The 12,500-nt window shown below is 33.6% G+C and overlaps 1 protein-coding gene across 1 annotated transcript in view; it reads left to right on the forward strand.

Annotated features, from left to right (window-relative positions):
* Window positions 1–12,500, forward strand: part of LOC143017790 (two pore potassium channel protein sup-9-like) — a 359,577-nt gene that overhangs the window by 318,212 nt on the left and 28,865 nt on the right. The window lies entirely within an intron of this gene.

Raw genomic sequence — 12,500 nt, forward strand, 5'->3', positions numbered from 1 at the left:
CACAAGGCAATTCAATAATTGGATTACTTCTTATATTCTGGAACCAATTACGGATAATTGTATATGATGGTACTGGAAAATAGATAGTGAAGTTGTTCATTTTCAAATAGATCTCTCTCATTTCTATTTGAAAGTGCAGCTCTGGGTTTGTGACATTTGGTTCCAGGACTGGGTCCAAGATCAATTCATCAACTTGAATTGTATTCCTTATACCTTTTCATTGATTGGGATAACACAAAGAAAATTGTCTTAAGTGAGGACATTAAGGAGAGGAATATTATAGAATCATGTTATATAAAAGCTGCATTTGAGAATAACACGAATATGAGTATGGGAATGTATAGATTAGATAACATTATAACATACAAAATTATTGACAGTAGCCGGCTCAAATGTCCGGCAGTGCTCAGAGAGTGATGTCACAATGAACCTGCCCTAATTCCCCCATAGTGTGCTTCTTTTGTATATATATTGCCACTGTTTCCTTATTCTGTACCTTGGAAAATGTCTTAAGTAGACGAAAACGATCGGTCACCTTTCATTTTATTTTTCAAGTAGTTTTATGACACACCTTTTCACTAATGGAAATCTTACAACAGGCTGGTTCCTCTCTCTTGTCACTTTCAGTCGGTGATATAGAAACAGTTTCATACCAATGCCACGCAGACAATGATCCAAAGTGTCTTCACAGAGAGATCTTAGGTATAGCTAGGGGATCGTTGCCGGTTACTGCGGGGCTGCGGGTTTTCAACATCGTGAAACACGAGGCAATAACTGTTATTTTTATTATCTACATTCTAATTTCGGTTGCCAGAATACTATTTCATTCATATGTGTAGGAAATGGTTGAAAGATAATGTACGAAGATGCAATGCAAATGCCTTTATCATCTGTAAGAAAATTTACACGTTTCAGGTTTAAAGGCTTCGCGCATTTCATCTCAAGAGATTCAGAAATAATATTTCCATTACTGACATATAATGAGGAGCTTTCTCGAGTCGGCGTTCGGTCGCGGCTAGAGCCGTCGTCTACGTCATCTGATCATTATGTATGACGTTTACATGTCATCTTATATGTATGTAAATTGATGGAGCAAATTTGATTAATATCCTTTTTACGACCAGCAGCATATGTTCGGACAAGTTTCAGATTCCAATTGTTCTAATCATGTATTACGAAACAACTTTATTGCCAAATTAGTTTTGAAGACAATTACACATATAACACCAGGGAATTAATTCCAGGAAGGACATTGTTGTTTGTAGTGTTGTAGGACAGAAATCTAACATATGATGAAAGCTAATTAAACTATCTCTAAAGAAAATGTAGCAAAATTATTTTATTTATGGTAGCATATGAACCCTTCAGAGTATAAAGCTTTCAGATTTCGGGGTGGATCTTCCTTGGCCGAATAAAATTGACTGATGTCAGATAAAACAAACAAGACGAATAAGGTATTCTGAGGGACAAAAGTGACTTAAAATGAAAGTTGGTCGCAAACTTCAGCCTTGTGATGATATCAGAAGTGATGTCAGCAGTTTTACTTGGATCACTACAAGGGTCGTAGTTATGAAGATTCTAACGAACTAGGATTCTTCTCAAGGTCTAAGAATTAGAGCTTTGAACTATTCTTTTCATTAGACAAACAAGATGAAATAGGTTGTGTATCTTGTATAAGGGGAAAATATAAATGACAAGTAATTCTTAATATTTTGCAAGTATTGATTTGCTAGATTCGCTCATTTATTGTAAGGTATCATGGATGAACTTTAAGATGAGCCTTAAAAATCTATAAGTAAAAATAGATGAAAACAATACCGTGAGGTCAATGGAAACATGAAAAAAAAAACGACTGAACGATATAGTATAAAGAAGACGAAATTCGTTGTTCTATAAACATTGATTAAGTGATAGAATGAATTTATGATTAAACTTGATGGTTTTCAATCTTTTAGTCCTAAAAGGGTCTTTCCCGTCGGATGAATAAAATCGCCTGAGTAAAGTACTCAGGTTGCTGAACAAAAACATGTAGAAATGTTGTTCTCATTGTCATATTATCATCTTTTTACTTTGAATCGCAAACTTCGTTAAATATATATTTTCTATTGTTAGTGTGTACACTTTCAAATTATATATACATTACAATCAGATATTAAATTCATTTATTCAGACCATGGACACAATGTAAAACAAATTGAAAATGTCAATAGGCTATTTTAGTCAAATAGAATGTGTCTACAATACTGAATCTCGATCATGGAAACCATTGTTCAAACTCAGTATACAGCTGCTGGAATCATTAAGTATTATCTACGATAAAATTATATTAATTTGTAGTGTCGAAGTCGCCACTGAAAAAAAACCTTCACGGGACAATTTTCACTCAGATCCTCAGAAGAATACGATGGTCTGGCAAAAACAAAGACTTACAACAATATTTGTAAGTGGATAGGAGGTAAAGAGAACACGGGCTGAGGGAAATACTTTTATTCCTGACTAGTTTCGCCTGAGTGGCTTCCTCAGAGGAACATAGTTTGAAGTCAAGTCCAACTTGACTTCAAACTATGTTCCTCTGAAGAAGCCACTCAGGCGAAACTAGTCAGGAATAAAAGTATTTCCCTCAGCCCGTGTTCCCTTTACCTCCTATCCACATTCGTCACAATGTATACACAAATATTTGTAAGCACAATAATACTGTCTGGTCATTCTTTGATTCTATATTCAATTACATACTCTCATATTCCGTAGAATGAAATATTAGGTAATTTTCTTACTTACATTAGAAAAAAACAAAAGTAAAATTCATGGTACAATGCTTGTTGACATAGACAAACAGCTATCCTAGTGGTCAAACTCACACATACGTAAGTGCACGATGGTTTGTGCACACAGAGGCATGCAAACACATACATAAACACACACACACACACACACACACACACACACACACACACACACACACACACACACACACACACACACACACACACACGCACGCACACGTAAACATACGCACGCACACGCAAACACATACACACACGCACACATACATACACACGCACACACATACACACACACATACACACATGCACACACACACGCACGCACGCATAAACATGCACAGACGCGCGCGTGCGTGCACTTATACGAGTATATGCTAGGCTATGTGAAATTTTGAAATATATTGGATACATAGTATCTATATTACATCAACTTTTGTTTTATTTATAAGCAAAATGACACAGCATGAGAGAGTCGGTGGAGAATAGCGAGTGCAGTTATGTGGTGGGTTGAAGTTTACATTAAATAAGTAATGCAACCTAAATTCGATATAGCAAGACCATTTCAATTCAGGAAATTACCATATAGATTTAAATTTAATTAACTCTGTGGTTGTTATTATTTGCGTTGCCAATCTCACACAAAAGGAAATCTCCGTGATTAAAGACAGTCATGTTTGTCAAAACAGTGTTCATAAAGCATACAATGGGATTTAGTAAAATCATACAGAGTTTGTTTATTACCAGTCATAATTGTGAAGGTTAATGCTTCATGTTTTGGAAGTGTTTACTAAACAGTTTAACATTCTAAGGTGATGTAAAAGGGGAGAGGATAGCAGCAATTTGGAAGTAAATCTTAAAGAATGGATGCTGGATGGGGTCCTTTGGGTACTTAGGGTCGCATGTGGCTGGAGAGGGAGGAGTGGAGGTGGAGGTAAATTGTAGATTGAGAGAAGCAATGAATTTCCTTGGGGGATTAAAAAGTGTAATGAGGAATAGGCATTTGGAAATCAGTGCAAACAGGAAATTATAGGAAGGGGTAAATGTGCCGACAGCACTGTATGGGGAAGAGACATGGAACTAAAAAGAGGCAAAGTGGAAATATTTAAATGTGTTGCAGATGAAGTGTGTCAGAAGGTAGGGGTTACTAGGTTGGGTAGAGTGAGAAATAAGGAGGTAAGGACATCAGGGATGGAAAAGGAGATGGTAGATAGGGCTGATGAGTGTAGTGATAATTTGGACACATGAAAAGAAAGGGTGAAGATTAGTAAAAGAGGTGTGGAAGGCAGAGGTGGGTATAGTGAACATGACGGGGTGACCGTGGATGAGATGGATGGATGGGGTTAAAGGGACGTTAAGCAAGATGGGAGAAGGCAGGAAATAGGGATTAGTGGAGAATTGCTGTGTATAGATGATACTGTGATTCTAGGAAGAGAGTGGGTGAAGGAAGGGGAAGCTAGGAAGTGGTTATGTATGAATGATATTTAACGCAGCACAAAAAGAAATTTTCAATGTCTGCTATTTTTCTGCGTGAGGGGGCGGAGAGGACGGTTGCGCATTAAGTAAAGCGCCCTTGCTGTTGATATGCTATGTCTTGCTGTATTGTTTCTGACCCAAAACAGTAGGCGGGATACATGGACGACCCGTCATTCATGAAAAACTAAGATGAGAGGAGAGAGTGGTGGGTGGATTAAATGGGTTGAGGTGGGTATATACCTTTGACTTTGGGTAGTTTACTGGTAAGGCGAAAAAACCCTTGGCGTATATATATATGTATATATATATATATATATATATATATATATATATATATATATGTATATATATATATACATGCAATAAAAACACTAGGAACGTGTGTTTTATAAATGCAAGATAACCACCTAAGAAAATAAACAAACGGAGCAGAATGCTTTCGTATATTACAGCTTCAGTGTAAATTACACCTTTGTTTATTTTCTTAAGTGGTTACATTGCATATATATATATATATATATATATATACATATATATATATATATATATATTATATATATATACATATATATATATATATATATACATATATATATATTTATATACATTATATATATATACATATTATATATATATACATATTATATATATATACATATATATATATATATACATATATGTATATGTATGTATGTATGTATGTATGTATGCATGTACGTATAAGTTATAAGGAAAATAATTTTCAATGGACTGACATTATTCATCTTTTGTTTGAAATTGGATATATGATATCTTTCTCAATATCACATTGAATGAAATGTTTCTTATTTTACATTATCATTGTAGCAAAAGAATCTAATTCTATGATACCCATTTTAGTCTCTTGTTATTGTTCCCCGTTTTGGTTAACTAGAAGCAGATCTGAATGAAATATTTAATTAAGAGAAAGTCTTTGTATAATTTTTAAAGGTTTCGTAAAGGCTTCCTTATTACTGTTTTGGCTTTCAACTGTGTTCATTTGCGCTAGCGAGGCAAAAGCTTTTTCTAAGCGGAAAGGGAGGCTGAGCATTTTATTTAATTTGTTTGTATAACCCTATTGTCCTGTGCAAACAATACCCCTTGATATCAGATTGAAACGTGCTTACATGATCTCAAACCATATAGAGATAATTAACTAAAATTACATTTGCCTGTAATATTAAGAGGATTTTTTTTCAGATGTGAATTATATACTTCATATTATATCACTGATAATAGATTAGTGAGTTGCTTGATTTGTTCTGTGTCTATTGATGCACAAATCTTTTGTTTGGTTATGCTTATTGTTAGCCTGTGACCGTATTTGAATGTATGTAAGATAAGAAAAGAAAAATCAACATCTCGTACCTTAATATTTTTAGTGAAATAATATATAAACAAGATTTCGACTTATAGAGGAGAGGTTAGAGAAGAGATATTCGAGGACTTTGAGCAATAGTCCAATTGGTTAAGTCACTGTCCATTTGTTACATATCGGCTCGGTTCGAGTCCCACCCCGACAGCGTATCAATTTCCGAATAAGCTCCATCGAGCTCCTCCTTAGTTCTGATCGCGTTTGCAAAGAGATTAAAATAAAAAAATGGATGTAACTGACTACATCGCTAAAAAGCTAGGAATTTTATGCCTAGTAATTTACTTTTGTGTGCTGTGTCTTGCGACAGGGGCTGTGGACAGGAAGCAGGGATGACCCGTCATCCAGGAGGTGCCAAGATAAGAAGGAGGGAGGAGGGTGGAGGGGAGTGGAATGTATAGAAAATAGAATGGGTGGGAGTGGTTTCTATGCCTTTTTCATTATGTCTACCCCCCGTGTATGGGGAAATAGCCTTTGATATATGTATGTAATTTACTTTTTTTATACACTAGACAGGACATTACGGAGTTCAAGTTTCTTTGTATTCTTGGGTAAACAACTATACTGAACACTGCTCGGAGGTTAGACCTACGTGAAACAACAGGTTCAGACCCATTACACAAATTATTATTATTATTATTATTATAGGTTTATTCAACAATATTAAATACAATTAGACATACATATATACATTTTTTTTTTTTTTTTTTACAAAATTGGTAGTTGAAAAGGGAGAGCGAGAAGCAAAGCTTATGGGGAGTTGCTCTCCCTTAAGGAAAAAAAAATATTTTTATTTTTATTTTTATTTTTATTTTTATTTTTATTATTTTTATATTTTTATTATTATTATTTTTATTATTATTTATTATTAGACACTATCGATCTTGGGACAAGTCGGGGACTCTTGGAACTCTTGTCGATTAATCAGGGTTCTCTGATTTCACTTCCCTAACTCTCCTCTATAAATCAAAATCTTGTATATATATATTTTTCACCGATTTTTTTTTTTTCTTTTTTTTTTACCATCCAAGTACGGTCATTGGTTAACAACATAACCAAACAAAAGATCGAGTTTGCATCGAACTGTAAAATCTAATGTGGTTAAGATGAAAATATACGTATGTATATATGTCTATATATGTCTATATATATATATATATATGTATATATATATATATATATATATATATATAATAATTTTCCTCAAGAAGTTAAATGTCAAAATAGGATTTAAATATGTTAGCATAAAAAGAATCTTAATTAAAAATAACGGGGTAGTGTATAAAATTCCTTGCGAAGGTTGCAATAAAATTTCATATTGGAGAAACGAAAAAAAAAAATTAAACAAATATTTTCCTACATAAATATAGTGTGACACCTGCCCAGGAAAACAATGATTTGTGTATTTATAAATCAGTAAATAACCGTAATGTTGATTGGTCTAGAGTAACAATCTTAGCAAAAGCAAAGGGTTTAACTGAGAGAAACGTGATCAAATCGTGTTTAATCTCAGGCACTTTTGATACAAATGTAAACTTAATCTATAGACATTTTAGATAAAATCAATTATTAACCGAACTTGTGATGAAAAGGTTTCTGCCTGATTAAACCATATGTAATCAGGTCGAAACGAGGAAAGTAAGGTCATGTCCCCTCCTCATCTTCTGTAGTCTCCCCTTCTCTTCTGCTATTCCCCTATTCCCGTTTTCTTTCCCTATTTTTGTATCTAAACAATCTATTGTATACATGTGCATACATATTCATATATATATATATATATATATATACATATATATATATACATATATATATATATACACATATATATATATATATATTATATATATATGTGTGTGTGTGTATATCCTGAGTCCACTTCTGTACAAAGACTTCTTTCATAGCATTTCATGATTTTTATAACATCGCCAACCTCTGCCACGGCACTCCTGCAAACTTCTCTATCTCGTCTTTCCACCTATCTGGTCTCCCTATTCCACCCTTCCTATTCCCATTTCCCGGCGTCCACTCAGTAACACACTTGCTGTATAGCTCATCAGGTGTTCGCGCTAATTTACCTGCCCGATTCCACTTCCTCTCTTTTACCGCCCCAACAGTATCTTCCACTGTAGTCTGCTCTCTCACCCAACTTACTCTCTTTCGGTCTCTCAGCGTTATTCCCATTATTGATCACTATTGATGTAGAGAGTATCTCAGGATTTTATTGTACTTACCAAACACTTTACGACCAATTGTAATACGCCTTTAACTTTCATTATCATAATCTTTGGCCACTTTCTTCACCTGGCCTAAATAGTTATACTCTTCAACTTATTCAAGACTCTCTGTATATATACATAAACATATATATGTATATGTATATAAACACACACACATTATATATATATATATATATATATATATATTTATATATACATATATATAATGAGACAGAACAATATCCGTGAAATGTGCCATTAGAATATATGGAAAAGTAATTAAATTTCCGACTTTCAGTCCGAGGGTAGAGGTTCAACCCTCTGCTTAAGAACATTGTATAATTTAAACATTAATCGCAAAGTTTACCTAAGACCAAGATGTGAGATTTTACTTTCCTGGCGTTTCGTCACAAAGAGGTTTCTTTGCTCACCAAAGGCCAGTTTATTCAATGATTAGTAATCAACATTGTTTACATCATGTAGAGTTAATTTGACCAGGGAAGCAGTCTATCGGATAAAATTACATACTTTCCATGAAAGTTAAGCCTTATATTCAAAATTGAATTTAGATTAACTTTAAGTATTTTTAGCGTACTAGAACCTTTTAATTTTGAATCGTATAATTGGGTTGGTTAATGCTCTCATTTTTAAGGACGTAAAATTATATGGTATATACAAACAGAAAACACAACATCGCACCGACCATTGCTAGATTTATGAATAAAAACATACACAGAACTAGTAGGACTGAAACATAGATTTATAACGAAAAAAGCGGATAAAGAGTTGAACATAGGTAAAATTATATGGTATATACAAACAGAAAACACAACATCGCACCGACCATTGCTAGATTTATGAATAAAAACATACACAGAACTTATATGACTAAACAGATTCATAACGAAAAAAAAAGGGGAGAAAAAGTTAAAGATAACTTACCCTTGAAGAGCGGTGATCACCGATCGGGATCAAATGAAGAGAATAGGAGATTAGACCTGATTGGACGATGTTTCAGTTTTATGATATCTGGAAGAAGAAAACAGATACAACCAATTAATTGTTTAAATTTTCTTGTACGGTTAAGCCCAGATTTTCCAGAAAATGTATATATTCGATAGTGTGGCTTTTGTGGGAATTTCTAACTCAAATGAGCAAACTATTTTACTCATCATAACTTATGTCGTGTTGATATTAAATATATTTTTATTTGCATTGTGGGCTTCAGCACATGTTGGTTTTATTTTATTTATGTATTTATTTATATATTTTTCATTTTTATTCTATTCTTTATCTATTTTTTATTTTTATTATTTTTTATTATTTTATTAATTAATTGATTAATTTATTTTTATTATTATGTTTTTTTATTTATGTATTTATATTTGTTTATTTTTTTTTTAATTTTTATTTATTTCTATATATTTATTTATTCATTTATTTATTTATTGCGTTACTTCACATGATCCCGTAGGTAGGTAAGGCACGGGGAGAGCAAGCCTCTGCCATAACACCCATCGTCTCTATTCAGGGTCGTCGGTTGGTGAACCTCCTTTCCTCAACATAGCCCATATATAATATGTATAAAGCGGGAGTACCAAAGAATATTACAAGAGAAAAATATCGGACGCCAAAGAAGATACAGAGGAAAGGGAGAAGGGAAAGGGGACGGTCTACCAAATTTCTGTTAACCATTGACCTCAGCACTCATCATCCTATAATGCTAGCGGTTCCAAAGTCATATTGGGTTCCCATGGGTCTTGACCTAGAATAGAGCCTGAGAGGATGACAAAATTGGGGGTAATTTATATATATATATATATATATATATATATATATATATATATATATATATATATATATATTATATATATAATATATATATATATGTGTGTGTGTGTGTGTGTGTGTGTGTGTGTGTGTGTGTGTGTATACGTATAATATATATGTACAATACATATACATATGTACTGTATATATATATATATATATATATATATATATATATATAATTTATATATGTATATGTAAAAATAAATGAATAATAGCAAATAGATAACTAATAATACGTAATAGAAAATAAAACTTTACTCGATCCCAAAATTGTATAGTATGGCATATGGTACACTGGAAATTTGTCATATAATACATTTCATTTAGTCCTAGAACACGTTTAACTGCATATATAACACTGCATTTTTTGTCGTATAATACATCATAGTTTGTCCTATAATACAAAATAATTATTGTGTATTATATTATACTTTTGTCATATAATGCATCATAGTCAGCCTTATATATTATAGACAACGTACGATGTATCACTCTTTGATCGTATGATGCATCATACCCATACGTTACTCCTGACGTATAATGCATTATACTTTTGTCATAGTCTACATCATGGATAACCATATAGAACGTAGGCGGATGGTTTCTGTGTGTCCCCATTTTACTCTGGAAACCTCCTTAAAGGTGATGTTCTTGAGGAAACCTACTTAACTTCTTAAACACGAGGGTCAAATCACCTGCTCCAAGACGAACGAAATATTTTGGTTTTAATCGGAATTAAATGCGCCGAAGAGACCAAAGGATTATGAAGGTTTACCAGGATGGTTTAAATCCCTTGAATGTGTATTAAAGCTCCCATCGTTAGGATCAAGTGGCCTGTTAACAGACAGATTAAGCACGATACTCGTAGTCGAATTTGTGTAAAAGGGTAAATTGATGTGGATTTAACGATTTGTATGTCAAAAGAGGTCTCCGTTATTCAATTAAATCACTTGGAAAAACCCGGAATAAGCATTATAATAAAAAAAATCAAATGGAAACGTTCAAAACTGATACAATTCGAATAAGATTGTTTGGGGAAAGATAGTATAGATGATAATGTGATATAAAAATAGTGTTTTCAGCGGACTCGGAGGAATAACCATGAACATAGGGTATAAATACTATTTTGAGGCAAATTAACGTGTATATACCCCCCTCTCTTTTTCTTAAGTGTATTTTCGAAAAACAAAAGTTTTCCCATTCCGCGTTAAGGTTATAAATAGTAAGAGGTAGACTTGCTGTGTCAAATTCCAATTTTATTTTTTTTTGTAATACAAATTTTAACTGCGAAGAAAAAAATGTGTAAAGTTTTTACCGACCTAGATCAACTACAGTATACGTGATTGCAATGTTTTAGAAAGGTCGTGATAGGCTCTTATGGTGACTAGTGTACGTAAAACAGTTTCGGTCCATTTCTGTGTGTGCGTGTGTGTGTGTGTGTGTGTGTGTGTGTGTGTGTGTGTGTGTGTGTGTGTGTGTGTGTGTGTGTGTGTGTGTGTGTGTGTGTGTGTGTGAATGTGTTTGTGTATGTGTATGTGTGTGTGTTTGTGTGTGTATGTGTGTGTGTATGTGTGTGTGCACGTGTGTATGTGTGTGTGCACGTGTGTATACGTATGTACATGTGTGTTGTATGTGTGTGTGCACATGTATATGTATAAGTGTACGAGAGCATCTGCGTATGTGTGTTGTAAATGATAATGATACATCTTAACATGTAAATTTGCAGCATATTAAGAAGGTAGCGAATTCAAAACCATATACACAGTGATAGAAGAAAAAACATCAGTTAATTATAGGAATTGGTTGTACAAAATACAGTAGATTTTACTTTTGGCTTATGCTAGTTTTTTTTTTTTCCTATATTGATAAATCGATCAAAATTTGGATCTTAATCAATCAAGATTTTGTTTGTCGATTCTGTTAAACAGCTAAATATGATAGTCTTGATTAACTAACAACAACACTGAGGAATACAGTCGTGTATTTCTTTTATTTACATATTTGAAATTGTGGCAAAAATACTATAAATGAAAGGGACAAAGATGAAATTCCTACTAATGCTTTTTTAAGATAAGCATGGTGAGCATACTATGACAGTGTCATATGCCGAAGTGTCTTACTACACCCTTTCTTGATCGAGTCTAAGGTCACAGATCTATGGAAATGTATAGGGAGTAGAGGCCTAAAGCGCCTTTCATTGGATAGAAAGAAACACGTGGCAAAAAAAAAAAAAAAAAAAAAAAAAAAAAAAAAAATATGTTCTGAAGCTTTTTTTCAGACAGACAAGATAAGTAATAGTCACCTGTAGTAGTCAAGATCAAAGGAAGGACTACATACTCATAAGGCCAGGCTGCAGCGAAATCCATCACTTAAAGAACTAACGTCAGCATTTTCATATGTCACAAATCCTTTCTTGGATCCAACTCAACAGAACTGTGTCGAAACAAGACCAGAGAGAGAGAAGGAGCTGAGTTCTTGGAAGGGGGAGTAGAAGAGGCTAACGAAGGAAGAGAGAAGAACGGGGAGTAGTTGAAAAGGGAATGGATTGGTTGGGAGGAGTAGGGTGGCACAAAGTGACGACTGACAAAACGAAAAAAATATATATATATATATATATATATACAGTATATATATATATATATATATATATATATATATATATATGTGTGTGTGTGGGTGTGGGTGTGTGTGGGTGTGTGTGTGTGTGTGTGTGTGTGTGTGTGTGTGTGTGTGTGTGTGTGTGTGTGTGTGTGTGTGTGTGTGTGTGTGAGAGAGAGAGAGAGAGAGGAACAATGGTGGAGTGAA

This window comes from Oratosquilla oratoria, chromosome 33, assembly GCF_046742065.1.
Source record: "Oratosquilla oratoria isolate Oo_2021 chromosome 33, ASM4674206v1, whole genome shotgun sequence".
NCBI classification, from domain to species: domain Eukaryota; kingdom Metazoa; phylum Arthropoda; class Malacostraca; order Stomatopoda; family Squillidae; genus Oratosquilla; species Oratosquilla oratoria.